Genomic DNA, 14,492 nt, shown 5'->3' with positions numbered 1-14,492 from the left:
CTCTCCTGTTGCCTGATTACGTATTTCCAGTTCCAAATGAGGTGTGTTTTTGACGTGTCAGTAGGTAACTGGTGTTTGCAACGCTAGAGGTTCTACTGTAGCCACAACACAAAACTCACTTGAAGTCCAGTATTCATTAAGTTATTTTTTTCTACTAGGGACCAGGCTGCTGCAATGGAGATGGATGGGAGGAGCCTAGCTTGGCTTCCAGGGAAAAAATTTTTAGGCCTGACTGGGCTTTGTAAAACCAAAATTACCAAAAAATCCCCAAACCCTGCTACTGATCAATCACTGAGCAGACATCCAGCTGCACCAAGCAGTGCCCAGGTCACCAAGATCTTGAAACACAGGCCTCAGGAGATTACAACTCCCATGAGGTATGAGGACCTGGTCAGGGAGCTGCACTAGAAGTACACATTAGATGATGCCAAGGAAGATTAGCAGCTCTCAAGATGAAGGAATTCTCCACCTGCCCGCAGAGCTAGTTGGGAACCTTTAATTGGAAATTAGCCCCAGCCCAAGGGAAGTCTCTCTGCAGTCATCAGGGCTGTCACCACAGCCTGGAGGAGACAAACACTTACCTTAGTGACAACAGCAGCTGCTTTGCTCCCAGCTGGTCTTGCCCAGAATCACTGGGTGAATGCTCTGGAACTACTCCATAGGACTCTGGGATAGCCTACTCTCTCTGAGCATATTGTTCTTTCTGGATCTGATCTTGGAATCCCCACAGGCTCATGTCACTGCACATAGACCCCACAGCTCCCAGATGCTGCAAGCAGACCCCAGAGCTCCAGGCACCCCATGGGGCAGGGGACCCTGGAGTTCCCAGCCACCACAGGCAACAGAGGGAGCCCCCAGCTCCCAGACACTGCAGGCAGAGCCTGGAGTTCCCAGTCACCATGGGTGATGGGGAGAAGCCGCAGTCCCATGCCATTGCAGATGGCCCCATAGCTCCCAGCTTCTGCGGGGGGACGCCAGAGCTCCTAGCTGCCACACGGGGTGGAGGAATGTTATGAAGGCCAAGACTAGAACAGGGATCAAAAAAGAACCAGATAAATTCATGGAGGATAGGTCCATGTGGCTGTTCCTTCCCCAGAGAGGCAGCAACGAGCTGGTCTACATCGCCCACAGGCATGGCAGTGCCAATGTCCTCCGCATGGGTGACCTGTGTGACATCGCGGTGATCACCCGCGCCTTCCGCCTGCTGACGTGTCCCGACGCCATGGTAAGGAACATCGCAGCAAACGCCCTCCATGACGCAACGAAGAAGCGGATCGGCAGAGCCCCCTCCAACCAAGACACCGCCAGCTTCCTGAGCGGTTCCCTGGATGGCGAATTCGGACGGGACGGGTGCGACATCGCTTCACTGTGATCCCGCGCTCACAGTGCCACGCGTCATCTGGGGAAGCACATCGGCTGCCGCTGGGAGTGGTGCGAGGAGCGCCAGGAGCTGGGAGTCCTGGGGCCGCAGATCAGGTCTGAGGACAACACCATCTTCACCCCGAGCGCCAGGGGCATGCTGGAGAGGACCCTGAAGGCAGCCATCCACTCGCTGTACATGGAAGCCCTGAAGCGTAAACCGGACCAGGGTAAAGCCTTCAAACTGACCGGCAAGTGGGACGCCAGCAACCACTTCCTCGCCGGGGGTGGCTTCACCCGTTTCGCTGACTGGCGTTTCAGCCACTGCACCCGGCTCAACTGCGTCCCGCTCAATGGGGCTGTCCACCACGGGAACCGAGACAAGCGTTGCAGGAAGTGTGGCTACTCCAACAAGACCCTGCCCCACATCCTGTGCAGCTGCAAGCCCCACTCCAGAGCCTGGCAGCTGCACCACAACGCCATCCAGGACCACCTGGTGAAAGCCATCGCACCACGCCTGGGGGAGGTCACCGTGAACTGCGCCATCCCCGGCACTGACAGCCTGCTGCGACCCGACGTGGTAGTCACCAACGAGGCCCAGAAAAAGTTCATCCTCCTCGACATCACGGTCTCCTTCGAGAACAGGACCCCGGCCCTCCGAGAAGCCCGAGCTCGGACGCTGGAAATTTACACCCCCCTGGCCGACACCCTGAGAACGAAGGGCTACGAGGTGCAGATGGATGCCCTGATCGTCGGAGACCTGGGCGCTTGGGACCCCTGCAACGAGCGTGTGCTGCGGACCTGTGGGATCGGTCGACACTACACATGGCTCATGCGGCTCCTCATGGTCTCGGACACCATCCAATGGTCCAGGGACATCTACATTGAACACATCACCGGCCACCGACAGTACCAGGAGGTGTGAGCCGGTACGACATCGTGCATCCACTATGGGAAAAAGACTGAGAGGCTTTTTCCATTGGACCGTATGAACTGGAACCATAAACTCACTGAACATTAAATCCCACCAAATGAGGGTAAATCCATCCCCATGATCGTATCCCTCATTATACTCCACTCCTGAACATAGCCATTATATGGACAACATACCCCCATATCTCAATGTCTGTACTTTGACCGGTTAAACTTTTACCCCCCAATCGGGGAGATTGCAGATTATGTATTCCTTACGCCACCGAATTTCGCACCCCTTGATAATCTGTACCTTATTCCCTGATAAACAGAAACTTCTATGCTTAAACTCTGTACCATTTTCTTTTTACTTCAACATCATCTTAATAAAATTATTAAATCTGTTCTTAACAGTTTAATCTCTGATATGTTCTCTAGCTGAGAACTCAATTGAAGGGATTTTTGGAACAGGGATCTGGAATAGAGGCTTGCTCCATCCACTCCACGCATCAGCCTGGTATTGCAGACCTGCTGGGTATGGTGCACCTCCCCCTGGGGAGAGCATGATGGTTCAAAAAAAGAAAAAACGTGTCCCATATTGCTCTTTTATTTGTAACCTTGAGCTGTGTTTTCTGTCAGTTTCTCTATTTTCTCTTTCTGAGGTGGGTGCTTTTCTTATTTCTGCTCTAGTGCTGTTTCATAAATTACTTAAGAGGCTGGTTCTCACACATAGTGCTTTCCAGAAGTGTGGGCTTTGGGTCTGTGTCTCTCGGCAGTGTCCCCACAGGAGAGAATAGTTTCATTCCTTTCCCCCTGTGAAAATGTCCCTGTTGGCACAGAGGGAGCAGTTTAGAGGATCAGAAGAGGAGAAAGGTTTGAGTCTGATTTGTAGACCCAGAGGCTGAATGGGAGGGGGGACCCAACTCCCTAACAATCCCCCATCCCCAAAGAAACTGTTCCGTACTGTCCCACCCACACCCAACTACCCTCCAGGTTCACCCCCAGGCTCCTTCCATCTCCCTCAGCTCCTCCGTTCTCCCCTAGACTGGAGCGCCCTGGCAGTGCAGCCCTAGCGGTTTAGGGGCAGCCGTGCCCTCAGACAGGCCTTCCAGCTTTGTTCTGCCCTAGTGCTGGCCCCCAAACTGACACAGGGTGGTGCTGTTGCAGCCCAGAAGCCTCTGGCCAGAGGCGGAGGAGCCTGAGAGCTGACAGGGAGAGCAGGGGTAGGCGCCAGCCAGTGCTGGGCTTCCCCAGTGTCTGCCCTCCGCAGGGGCTGCTCCCCTTGAGAGCATCAGCCTCAGAGCCGCCCCCTGTTGCTGGCACGGGAGGAAGGATCGGGTGATGGGGCAGTTCTGGGACTGCTGCCCTGAGGTGCTGGAGCCTGGAACTAGGGGAAGTCACGCGGGCTGCTACACTCCCTGGCAGGAAGGAGTTTCCATCCTATCCAAGGTTTGCAGGTTCGTTCAGTGGCTCTCTGCTCCCCCACTGTACACGCCCCAGTGCCCCAGCCGCTGCCCCACTTCCAAAGAGCTGCCCAAGAGCAGGCCCATCCCAGCCCCTTGCTCCCAGTGCCAGGAATTAGGATGGGACTTTGAACAACCCGCTGGCTTGTCAAGTGCATGGGGCCGGATGGGTGTTCCTGAGCCGTCGCTGGGGATGCACTGAAGCCTTCGCATCCATCGGCAAGGAAAAGGAGGGCACCCACCCGCAGAGAGGAAGTCTGGGAAGGCGGGGAGCTGGGTGGAGAAGGGAGTGGAAGGCCGAGTGGGGAGGGGAAGACGGGGGAGGTAGCTGCAGACGGAAGCAGGGTCAAGGAAGGGGAGGTGGGGTGTATTGGGGCTGGAGGGATGGGTGGAGTGGGGCAGACGGTAGGGTGGGGCCAATGAGGTAGAAGGAGAAGGAATGGTGACTGAGGCAGATGGAGAAGGTGGTGTGGGGCACAGGGCAGGGGACCCCCTCACCCATGCCTCCTGCCCAGCCCCTCACCCCAGAGTGCTGCGGCTGTGGTTCCAGCCTCAAGATGCCAGCGTCTCCTGCCCTCTGCCTCCCCCCATGGCAGTGCATGTGCTTTATAAAAATAGGTTTATAAGTGTGACTATGATGTAACTGGAATATGCTTTATGCGAAAGGTCTCATTACACAGCTTATGATCTACTGAGTGTGCCCATCCTAGTTGTATGAATGTATCATTATTGTCTCTGAAGCTAGAAATATGAAGTATTACTCTAAAGTCCTATTGAAATTATGCAAAGTGGGGGCCATTCATGGTGGCTTGGAATCTTGGTGGCTCTCATGAACTAAAACAATTGGTTGTTGTGACATTCCCTTAACCAGACCAGTGATCTGCTCAGTCACTCCAATCTTTGACTCTGGGAGCCAGCCTTACCCTGCTCTGCTGTGAGCCCCCCACTCCTGGGCCACTCCTGCACAGCGTCTGGCTTGTAAGCTGATCCCAGCTACTTGCAAGCCAATGACACTAGCCAATATCTCCGCTCCCAGACACAAGCTTGGGAACCTCCGTCTTGCAGTATCCAGTTATGCCCACCGGACGCTGCAAGCTTATAGGAATTCTTCAATTTAAGAAAGAAATTGACATGGACCAGGCTTGTTATCCCAAGCGGAGCCTCTGACCACTGCAAACCAAATGCACGGCTTCAGGTAGAACAAACAAATAGATTTATTAGTTATAAAGATATGCTTTGACTTATACTCACTTAAAACCTAACAAGTCAGATTTGGTCAAATGAAATAAAAGCAAAACGCATTCTAAGCTGATCTTAACACTTTCAGTGCCCTTACAAATTTTTGAGCCTTCTCACCACAGGCTGGCTGGTTACTTTTCAGTCAGGCTCTCCCTTTTGATCAGCGTTTCAGTCTCTTTGTGCTGGTGGTGTCTGTAGATGTAGGCAGAAGAGAGACAGACTGGCAAAATCTCTCTCCCTTTTATCATGTCCTTTCTTTTCTCTTGGCTTTGCCCCCGCCCCTCCTTCAGAGTCAGGTGAGCATTACCTCATCAGTCCCCAACTGCCCAAATGAAGGAGGTGATTCCTTCCAGGGTTTAACAGATTCTTTTGTTGCTGCCTAAGCCAGTGTCCATTGTTCCAGTGAGGCTGGGCTGGGTTTGTCCCATCCATCCCCTGACGCGGTGTGAACTGCCTCTCTGTTCTTGGAGAGCTTTTGCATGGGCTTGCTTTAAGCCATGAGGATACATTTTCAGCCTCATAACTATCTACATAAAATTATATCCTATAACTTTACTGTAACAATTACTATAACATCACTATACCAACCATGCTCAGTGCATCATGAGCCTTCCGAAGATATCCAACATGACGAGCTTTGCATTGGATGCCACCCAATCATTTTATAAAGATGAACATAGGGTTGTAGGGTGTTCCCTCGAGGTACAGAGCATCAGACCTCCCCTCTTAGTTTACTGAAGGAGGGTTAGTCACTGACTATCTTGAAGGCATTTTCTGGGTATAGTTCTCTTGGCATCCAGCCATAAAGGCCATGAGGCAGTGTGCCTCAGTTTCCCCATTCACACACAGCAAACCAGGTTTTTTTATGGTTTCTCTGCTGTGATAAACTTTAAACCGGTTTACAGGTATTAATGGAAAAGTAGCATCATCATAAGGTGTAACATCCGTGTCGAAATTCTTAGCCTCAAAACTTAACATTAAAACCAACATTTATCACCACAGATGGGTGTTTACAAGTATCTTTAGGATACCACGCCCTCCGTTCCGATAGTGTAGTTTGAGGTTTAGTTTGTTCGTTACCCATGGTGTCCTTTGATTCTCTCCCATGTAATCAGTCACTGGTTTTTCTTTCCCTCCAGTGTTCCCCTCTGTGTGTGCTCTTAATTTACACATGTTTCTGGTATTTTGATATCTCAGGATCTGGCAAGATAAGGGCCCAGGGGGGTCCTGAACATTGGCTGGCCCTGTGGGGAGCAGTTTCCCAACCCCAGGACTTGTATGTGTATGTAGGAAATGCTGCTCCCCTTTAGGGGTTACCCTGTGTTTCCCCCTCCCAGCACTGAGTCCTCCCCTGCCCCCTAGAGGGCTGTGATCCGTGCTCTCTGGGCTAGGGGTGTTCAACCTTTGATTGGATTCACCCTTTCCCAGCAGCTTTCCCATAACTGCTCTCTGTGTCTCACCAGCCTGGGGGAAAGCCCCCTGCCCCCATGAGTTGGGTCATTTGTATTCTGGCAGACGACCACCTAGCAATTTCCTGGTCTCAACTCCTCTGCTGTGACAGGTGTTGGAGCTGCATCTTGATGTAAAGAGACACATTTACTTTCCAAAAACGTATCAGACATAGCGTCCTGAAAAAATTGGGACCTGGATTGGGGTACCCTCTGTCACCCCTTTCTCTGTCCCTGAGAAGCCAGCTGTGTGACTGCTCCCCTCCAGGAACTCAGTTACACAGTTCCTTCTCAAAACCTGGGTCACAGGCTGCATGCCTGGGTGCACAGATGCTGACCCAGCCATCCTCCTAGTGTTCTGGCCCAGATGACTCATGAGGAGACATTCCTGTACCCCCACTATTCCTTCCCCAGTTTCCTCCTCTGGGCCCCCTCCTTCAGCTGCAGAACTCTGCCAGCCAACAACTGGGACTATTTCCTTAATCACTGACAACACCTCCCCTGTAGCGAGGGCATGTTGCCTTCTGCTGTAAGGAGCTAGTCTGAGCCCCTCCCATACTTGGAAGCACCCCGCTTCCCTGTGTTACTGAGTCACAGGAATCCTCACCCACCTCAGTGGTTTCTGAGATTCTCTGCCCCTTCTCTGGGCTCTCCTCTGGGCTACATTGTGCTCTGCTCCCTAGAGCCGCTTTTGTCTCTGGTTCAGCTGTAACCTGCTGCAGCTAACAACCTGGACCATTCTCTCCCTGGCAGGCATTTCACCCCCATCCCTTCCTGATGTGGTGTTGCCACGAGCTGCAGCGTAGGAGTTGGTCTCAACCACTCTCCCACCTGGAAACACACAGCTTCCCCCAGCTGCAGAAGAATCAAGGAGACTCTCTCCCATTCTCTCAGCACTTCCTGAGACCTTACCCTTTCCCTTGGGGGTCCCAGCAGAACACTCTCTCCTGCTGCAGGCAAATACTTTAACCTGAGCTTCACAGAAAAAAATCAATACCAAGGAGCAGGTCGAACCGGAGGTGTTCCATTATCCCCACAGTCAAAACAGCTGTGCAGATCTCACTATCAGTGTTATAGAGGGTGGACAATTTAGAAGTTTACCCTGTATAAGCTTTATACAGAGTAAAACAGATTTATTTGGAGGTTGAATCCCATTGGGAGCTGGGTGTCTGGGAGCTGGAGATAGGTGACCTGCTGAGCAGGTTTTGGTTAAAGTCTGCAGCTTTGGGGGTGTGGACCAGACCTGGATCTGCGTTGTAGCAGGCTGGCATGTCTGGCTCAACAAGGCAGGGTTCTGGGAGCCCCTAACTGGCAGGGAAAATGGGCTCAGAGGTAATTCCAGCACGTCAGGTGACATTCCCAAGGGGGTCTCTGTGACCAAACCGGTCATCGCCCATTCCTCCTACGATCTGCCCTAGCACCGCCCCTTCACCTGAGGCCCTGCTCCTGCACCGCCCCTTTCCATAAGGCTCCGCCCTTGCCACAGCCCTACTCCCGAGTTCCCGCCCTTGTGTTTGCCTTCTCCTAGAGGAGTATGTGCATGTAATTGCCTATTCATTTCTTTAAGTAGCACCTTGCTTCTTTTGGAGTGCTGGCAGGGGGAGAGGTTTCTGCTTCTTTTTGTTTTTAATTTCCCACCAGAGAGAGTGGAACAACGCTGGTTCTGGCGGGACCCAACTAAGAGTGCCAATTCAGGACAAATTGCTTAAAGCAGGGCAGTTACAGACCAAGGCTGGGGTTTACCCACCTCTAAGGCAAACCAGACCAGCCAGACAGAGAGGACTTTGGTTTTACCCCACTGGCTAACCACAAGTCACACAAGCAACTCACTTAGACACTCCAGTTTCCCAGTATCACCACCAGAGCCACTCATTACGGGGATGAATGGTTATGAAAACCAAATACCTCAGTAAAAGGAAAAAGGTTCTCCTGATCCCAAAGGACCAAGCCCCAGACCCAGGTCAATATATAAATCAGATCTTACCCACAAATCATGCTGTTGCTAATCCTTTAGAATCTAAAATGTAAAGGTTTATTCATAAAAGGAAAAAGATAGAGATGAGAGCTAGAATTGGTTAAATGGAAGCCTTCATAATGGCAGAGTTCTTGGTTCACACTTGTAGAAGTGATAGAATAAACTGCAGGTTCAAATCAAGTTTCTGGAGTGTATCCACAGCTGGGATGGGTTATTCAGTCCTTTTGTTCAGAACTTCCATTTGTAGCAAAGTCCCTCAAGAGGTATGAAGCAGGATTGAAGACAAGATAGAAGTAAGGCAGCTGCCTTTTATAGTCTCTTCCAGGTTTAAGGACACCTCTTTGTGCTTACTGTGGAAAATTACAGCAAAATGGAGTCTGGAGTCACATGGGCAAGTCATATGTCCATGAATGACTTAGTTCTTTACAGGTGGCAGCCATGGCCCACATGCTACCTTGCATGTTCCCAGGAAGACTTCTTATGTGGATGGGAGTTTTCCAAGATCCATTGTCAGTTAAGTGTTTCTTGATTGGGCACGTAATTTGCACATTCCTTTCTCAAGAAGCTGACCAAATGCTTTACTAAGGCTACTTCAGAATCAAAACACACTGATTTACAAGTACATAGCCAATATGTATAACTTCAACTACAAAAATGATGCATGCAGACAGATAGCATAATCATAATCAGGTAATCATAACCTCTCCATAGACCCCTTACACAACAACCTTTATACAATATTTGCTGCAAATATATAACAGGTTTCAGAGTAGCAGCCGTGTTAGTCCGTATTCGCAAAAAGAACAGGAGGACTTGTGGCACCCTAGAGACTAACCAATTTATTTGAGCATAAGCTTTTGTGAGTTACAGCTCATTTCATCGGATGCATTCAGTGGAAAATACAGTGGGGAGATTTATATACATAGAGAACATGAAACAATGGGTGTTACCATACACACTGTAACCAGAGTGATCCCTTAAGGTGAACTATTACCAGCAGGGGGAGCGGGGAACCTTTTGTAGTGAGAATCAAGGTGGGCCATTTCCAGCAGTTGACAAGAGCATCTGAGGAACAGTGGAGGGGGGGGGAATAAACATGGGGAAATAGTTTTACTTTGTGTAATGACCCATCCACTCCCAGTCTCTAGTCAAGCCTAAATTAATTGTATCCAGTTTGCAAATCCCCCCTCCCCCGCTCTCCTGCTGGTAATAGCTCACCCTAAGTGATCACTCTGGTTACAGTGTGTGTGGTAACAGCCATTGTTTCATGGTCTCTGTGTATATAAATCTCCCCACTGTATTTTCCACTGAATGCATCCGATGAAGTGAGCTGTAGCCCACGAAAGCTCATGCTCAAATAAATGGGTCAGTCTCTAAGGTGCCACACGTCCTCCTGTTCTTTTTGCGAAGACGGACTGACACGGCTGCTGCTCTGAGACCTGTTGTTAAGTGGACACCCTTTTTGAGCTGTGTGTGGCTGTATTAGTTGTAGATTTATATACTCTGTATTTTGGTACCAGAATGGAGTATTTTGTAGCTGGCTGTTACAATTTGTTTAATTGACTATGCTCCCTCAGACTTCACCACCTGCCTTTCCCAGTAGCTCCCTGCCCCTCGCTCTCTGTGGTGGGAACAAGCCTCCAGAATGAGAGTCAACTGGATTCTTTTATTTAATTACTTCTCTTTGTTAAATTATTTATTAGTGTCTTTTTAAAATTCACTGCACTGCATTTTTTTCCTGCCACTGTCACCTGGCAGCTCAGGGACATGAGATTCTCATCCATTGCGTTTCTGCCCTCAAAAAACCCAAACAGATCACACTTCAGCACCTTTGTAAATAAAAGCAACTTGTAAACAAACCAGCCATCTCCTCAGTGTGCAGTTTGTGTCTCTTTGGTTTCAGTCGACGTGTGTGTGTGCATGGGTGGTGGACGGTGGCACTGTGTGTGTGGGTGCACTATGTGTGCTCACGTGGGAATTCATGGGGAACTCGCCAGCCTTGGTGTAGCATTTGAGGTGTACTCGGAGTGAATGTAGCACTGTGAAGTGTCAGGCCCAGCCTGCATGACCATGTCCTCCGTTTATCCGTGGCACAGATACAGGCAACACGAGTGCAAGCTTTCCCCACGCTGCCCTCCACCATCATTTGCAGTGAGTAGGGGCGCGCTGCAGCACACACCACACTTGATGGGTCAGCCTTGTGCATGCTGGGGTGGCCACCTCCCCATTGATGAGACCTGGTACCACCTTCCTCCTGGAGCTGCAGCCTGCCCTGCTGCCATCCCTGCCTGTGTTGCTGTTGTCTTCTCTAGCAGTTGGCTGGGAGGTGCGCATTGGCCCCATGCCATGTAGCCATGTTGTCTCGAAGGGTGAAAGCAGGAAGAATGGTGCCTTCATAGCCTGCCCCGATATTCCATAACATCATTAAGGAAATATTTCTCAATGAACAGTAAAAGATCAGAAACAGCCAGTGTCTGCATCATGCTAAGGGTATTGGGATTTTCTTTAAATTTTCCAGACCAACCCCTAACACATGTTAGAAAATGAGACCAAGGTTTCTTTACTCTCTAGAGAAAGGAGACCCCAGATGGGACTTGAACCTACAGTCTCTGACTTTGGAAGCCAATGCCATATCCATTAGGCCACTGGAGTGCTATGGCTTAACTGCTGGCAGGTTGGAAATTCCCTCTCATAAATGCACATGCCTCACATTAGCTTGGAAGCCAAACACCCCCTTTATGTGCCTTACAGAAAAGTCTGCATCCCCGGGCAATTGGGCAGGTCGCTGACAGAGCTGAGCACCACCTTTCTGCAGCCCTCTTTAGAGAAGACCCCCACCCTAGAGTCACACCTCCCTCCTCCAGCACCTCCACATCTCTGGCTCTGAGTGCCAGTAGGATGATTAGGGGGGAATCTGGGGTGGGAAGGGGGGTCAGGTCAGCCTGTAAGGAGTAACCAGGTGGGGCAGACCCAGCGGGAGGCTGTGGGCTGCTGATCGGTTGTTGGGATCCGAGCTCGAGATCAAAGCTGCACAGCGACCCGACACCCAGGGTTACAGGGCCGACATAGTGACCCCCTCACTGGCCTCAATGAACTCCAAACCCTTGTTACTCAGGGCATTTAGGAGTCTCTGTCCCTTAATAGCTTCTGGGAGCTCCCCAGCGGGCTGCGGGCATCAGCCACCTCCTGCCCCACAGGGTAGACTCTTGGCACTGTGCCAGCCGCCCCCTCGCTTGAAGGCCCAGTGGAAGAAGAAGGAGGCTGGTGCTGGCAGAAGAGGGTTTTGATTCATCGACCTCTGTGCTATGGGTGCAGCACGGTTCCTCTGTGTCACTCTGCTGGCTTTTCTTCAGCAGCCCCAAGTGGCCATGACTCCAAGCTAGTGCCTTGCAAGCTCTGGCATGGGCAGGGAGTGGTGCAGGGTGCTGGGCAGCGGCCCTGGCAACCCAGCTGCTGGTAGGTGTCTCTGTGGTGTCATGGGTCAGTGAGTTCAGCTGTTAATGGAAAGGAGGGGGGGTTATGCTCCCCCAGGGATGCCACTGAAGGCTCCTTGCGGGCTCCTCAAGTTCTGCTGGGAGCCTTGAAGTCCCCCTTTTGCCACCTTGAAGGTGTCCCTCTTGGACACAGTGGGTTCACCTGCTGGCTGGAAGAGTGTGGGGGCCGCGCCGCAAAAGCCCGTCTCCGAGCAGCCACGCAAGGGACTCAGGTTTAATCCAAGTGCAAAACCTTCAGCCGGGTACGTTTCGCTCCCTTCCCACCTCCGCCCAAGCGGCAAGGGAGAAACAGATGCGACGCGCCGGCTGAAGATGCCTCCCTCCCACTTCCCTGTTGGCTGCGCAAAGCCCTTGGCATGTCTCATGCCTCCTCAGGGAAGCACGGCCATGCTGTCCCAGCCTGAGTCCCAGCCGCAGCCTGGCCTGCCCCGGCTGACGGAGCACAGAGCCCCGCGAGTCAATGGCAGGTTGAGTCAGGAGCTGCGGCTCTTTCCCCCGACAGCCACACAGAGCTGCTCAGAGCTGCCCAGCGTCCCGAGAGCCTCCCTCGTGTTCTCCTGCAGCAGCAGCGTGGGAAAAGGGGACGAGGAAGCACGGCTGCCTCAGGCTGGGACAGGGGCCCTCACCACATGCAGGCCTCTTGCCTTCAGCCCAGGCAGCCAGAGGTGCCGGGGAGCTCCCTGGCAGGCCCCGCCTCAGCCACCTCTGGCCTCATGGCCTAGGCTCTTGGCGCTCTGCTGGTCGCTGCCTCGCGTGAAGGCCCAGAGCAAAAAGAAACAAGCCTAGCAGAGGATGGTTTAGATCCATCAACCGCTGGGTTATGGGCCCAGCATGCTGCCACTACACCACTCTGCTGGGTCTGCACCCACAGCCCCCAGCCTCCAGCCTAGCGCCTTGCGAGCTCTACCACTGGCAGGCAGATGTGCAGCAGCCTTGTATCTCTGTGGTGCACTGCATCAGTGTGTTCTGCTGTTAATGCAAAGGATGGTGGTTTGAGCCTGGGACGGTGGCTGAATTTCTCCCTTCTTCTGGCTGGATTCCCCTCCCTCCCAGGACCGTCAGCCATGTTCACACTCACTGCTTACTGAGCCAACACTTATTCTCACAGCTCTGCCAAAGCACCTCAGTCCTGTCCCTCCATGACCCTTCCAGCCAGGAGAGGACCAAAAGGATTCCCCTCTTGGGGCTAATTCCATCCCCTTGCCACAGGGCTGTTTCATCCTCCCGTGAGAAGGGAATGAGGGTGCTTGTATGAGCAAGTGTCTTAACTCCTTCTCCCAGTTTTCAATCAAACTCTGCATATTGGGTCAGATCCTCGGCTGCTCTAAACTTGTGTCAGTGAAGTCAGTGGAGATACACCAATTTACACCAGCTGAGGATATGGCCCAGACCCTTTAAAGCTGTATCCCCACACCGAACCCCTAGGCAGCTGAGCACAGGTAGTGTTGTCTAGTGGCCAGAACAGAGGCCAGGGAGCCAGGAGCCCTGTGTGCTATTCACTGTGTGACCTCAGACAACTCCCTGCTGCTCTCTGCGTCTCAGGTTTTCCTCCTTTGCAGTGTTACCTACCCCTGGAAAGGAAGCCGGTAGGGGCCGGGACGGCATACCAGTAAGAAAAGGTGCAGCAGCATACCGGCAAGGAAGTGGAGCATTCAGTACCGGCTTCCTTTCTGCCCAGTTACTGAATGTAAATCTGCTTCGCTTACAAGGGCTGAAAATATCAGGTTGTACGGTCACTGTCATAGATATACAGGGAAGGGTAACCACCTGTCTGTATACAGTGCTAGAAAATCCCTCTGGCCAGAGGCAACATCCTGTTACCTGTCAAGGGATAAGAAGCTCAGTTAACCTGGCTGGCACCTGACTCAAAAGACCAATAAGGGAACAAGATACTTTCAAATCCTGGGGCCGGGGGAAGACTTTTGTTTTGTGCTCTTTGTTTAGGTGTTGTTCTCTCTTGGGACTGAGAGAGGCCAGACAGAAATCCACCTTCTCCAACCCATCCTAATCCAAGTCTCCAATATTGCAACCAGTATAGGTAAGCCAGGCAAGGCGGATTGCTTTATCTTTTGTTTTATGTGACTCTTCCCTATTTTAAGCGGGCGGTTTATTCCTGTTTTCTGTAACTTTAAGGTTTTGCCCAGAGGGGGATCCTCTGTGTTTTGAATCTGAATACCCTGTAAAGTATTTTCCATCCTGATTTTACAGAGATGATTTTTACCTTTCTTTTTCTTAAAAAAATCCTTCTTTTAAGAACCTGAGTGATTTTTCCATTGTTCCAAGATCCAGGGGTTTGGGTCTTTGATGATTTTGTAACCAATTGGTGAGGATATTATTCTCAAGCCTCCCCAGGAAAGGGGGTGTGTAGGGCTTTGGGTGATATTTTGGGGGAAGATGTCTCCAAGTGGGCTGTGATAAAAATAAAGGGAAGGGTAACCACCTTTCTGCATACAGTGCTATAAAAATCCCTCCTGACCAGAGGCAAAGTCCTTTTACCTGTAAAGGGTTAAGAAGCTAAGATAACCTCGCTGGCACCTGAACCAAAATGACCAAGGAGGAGACAAGATACTTTCAAAGCTGGAGGGGGGAACAAAGGGTCTGT

The 14,492-nt window shown here is 51.5% G+C and overlaps 1 non-coding gene across 1 annotated transcript; it reads left to right on the top strand.

Annotated features, from left to right (window-relative positions):
• Positions 1 to 2,630: 2,630 nt before the first annotated feature.
• On the top strand, positions 2,631 to 2,822 carry LOC140901789 (U2 spliceosomal RNA). The gene has a single exon (XR_012155980.1). It is a non-coding gene; the product is annotated as a U2 spliceosomal RNA (small nuclear RNA).
• Positions 2,823 to 14,492: the final 11,670 nt, after the last annotated feature.

Source organism: Lepidochelys kempii, chromosome 22, assembly GCF_965140265.1.
Source record: "Lepidochelys kempii isolate rLepKem1 chromosome 22, rLepKem1.hap2, whole genome shotgun sequence".
Taxonomy (NCBI): Eukaryota; Metazoa; Chordata; order Testudines; family Cheloniidae; genus Lepidochelys; species Lepidochelys kempii.
Note: the sequence above shows the minus strand (reverse complement) of the source record. Positions and strands in the feature narration are given on the sequence as shown.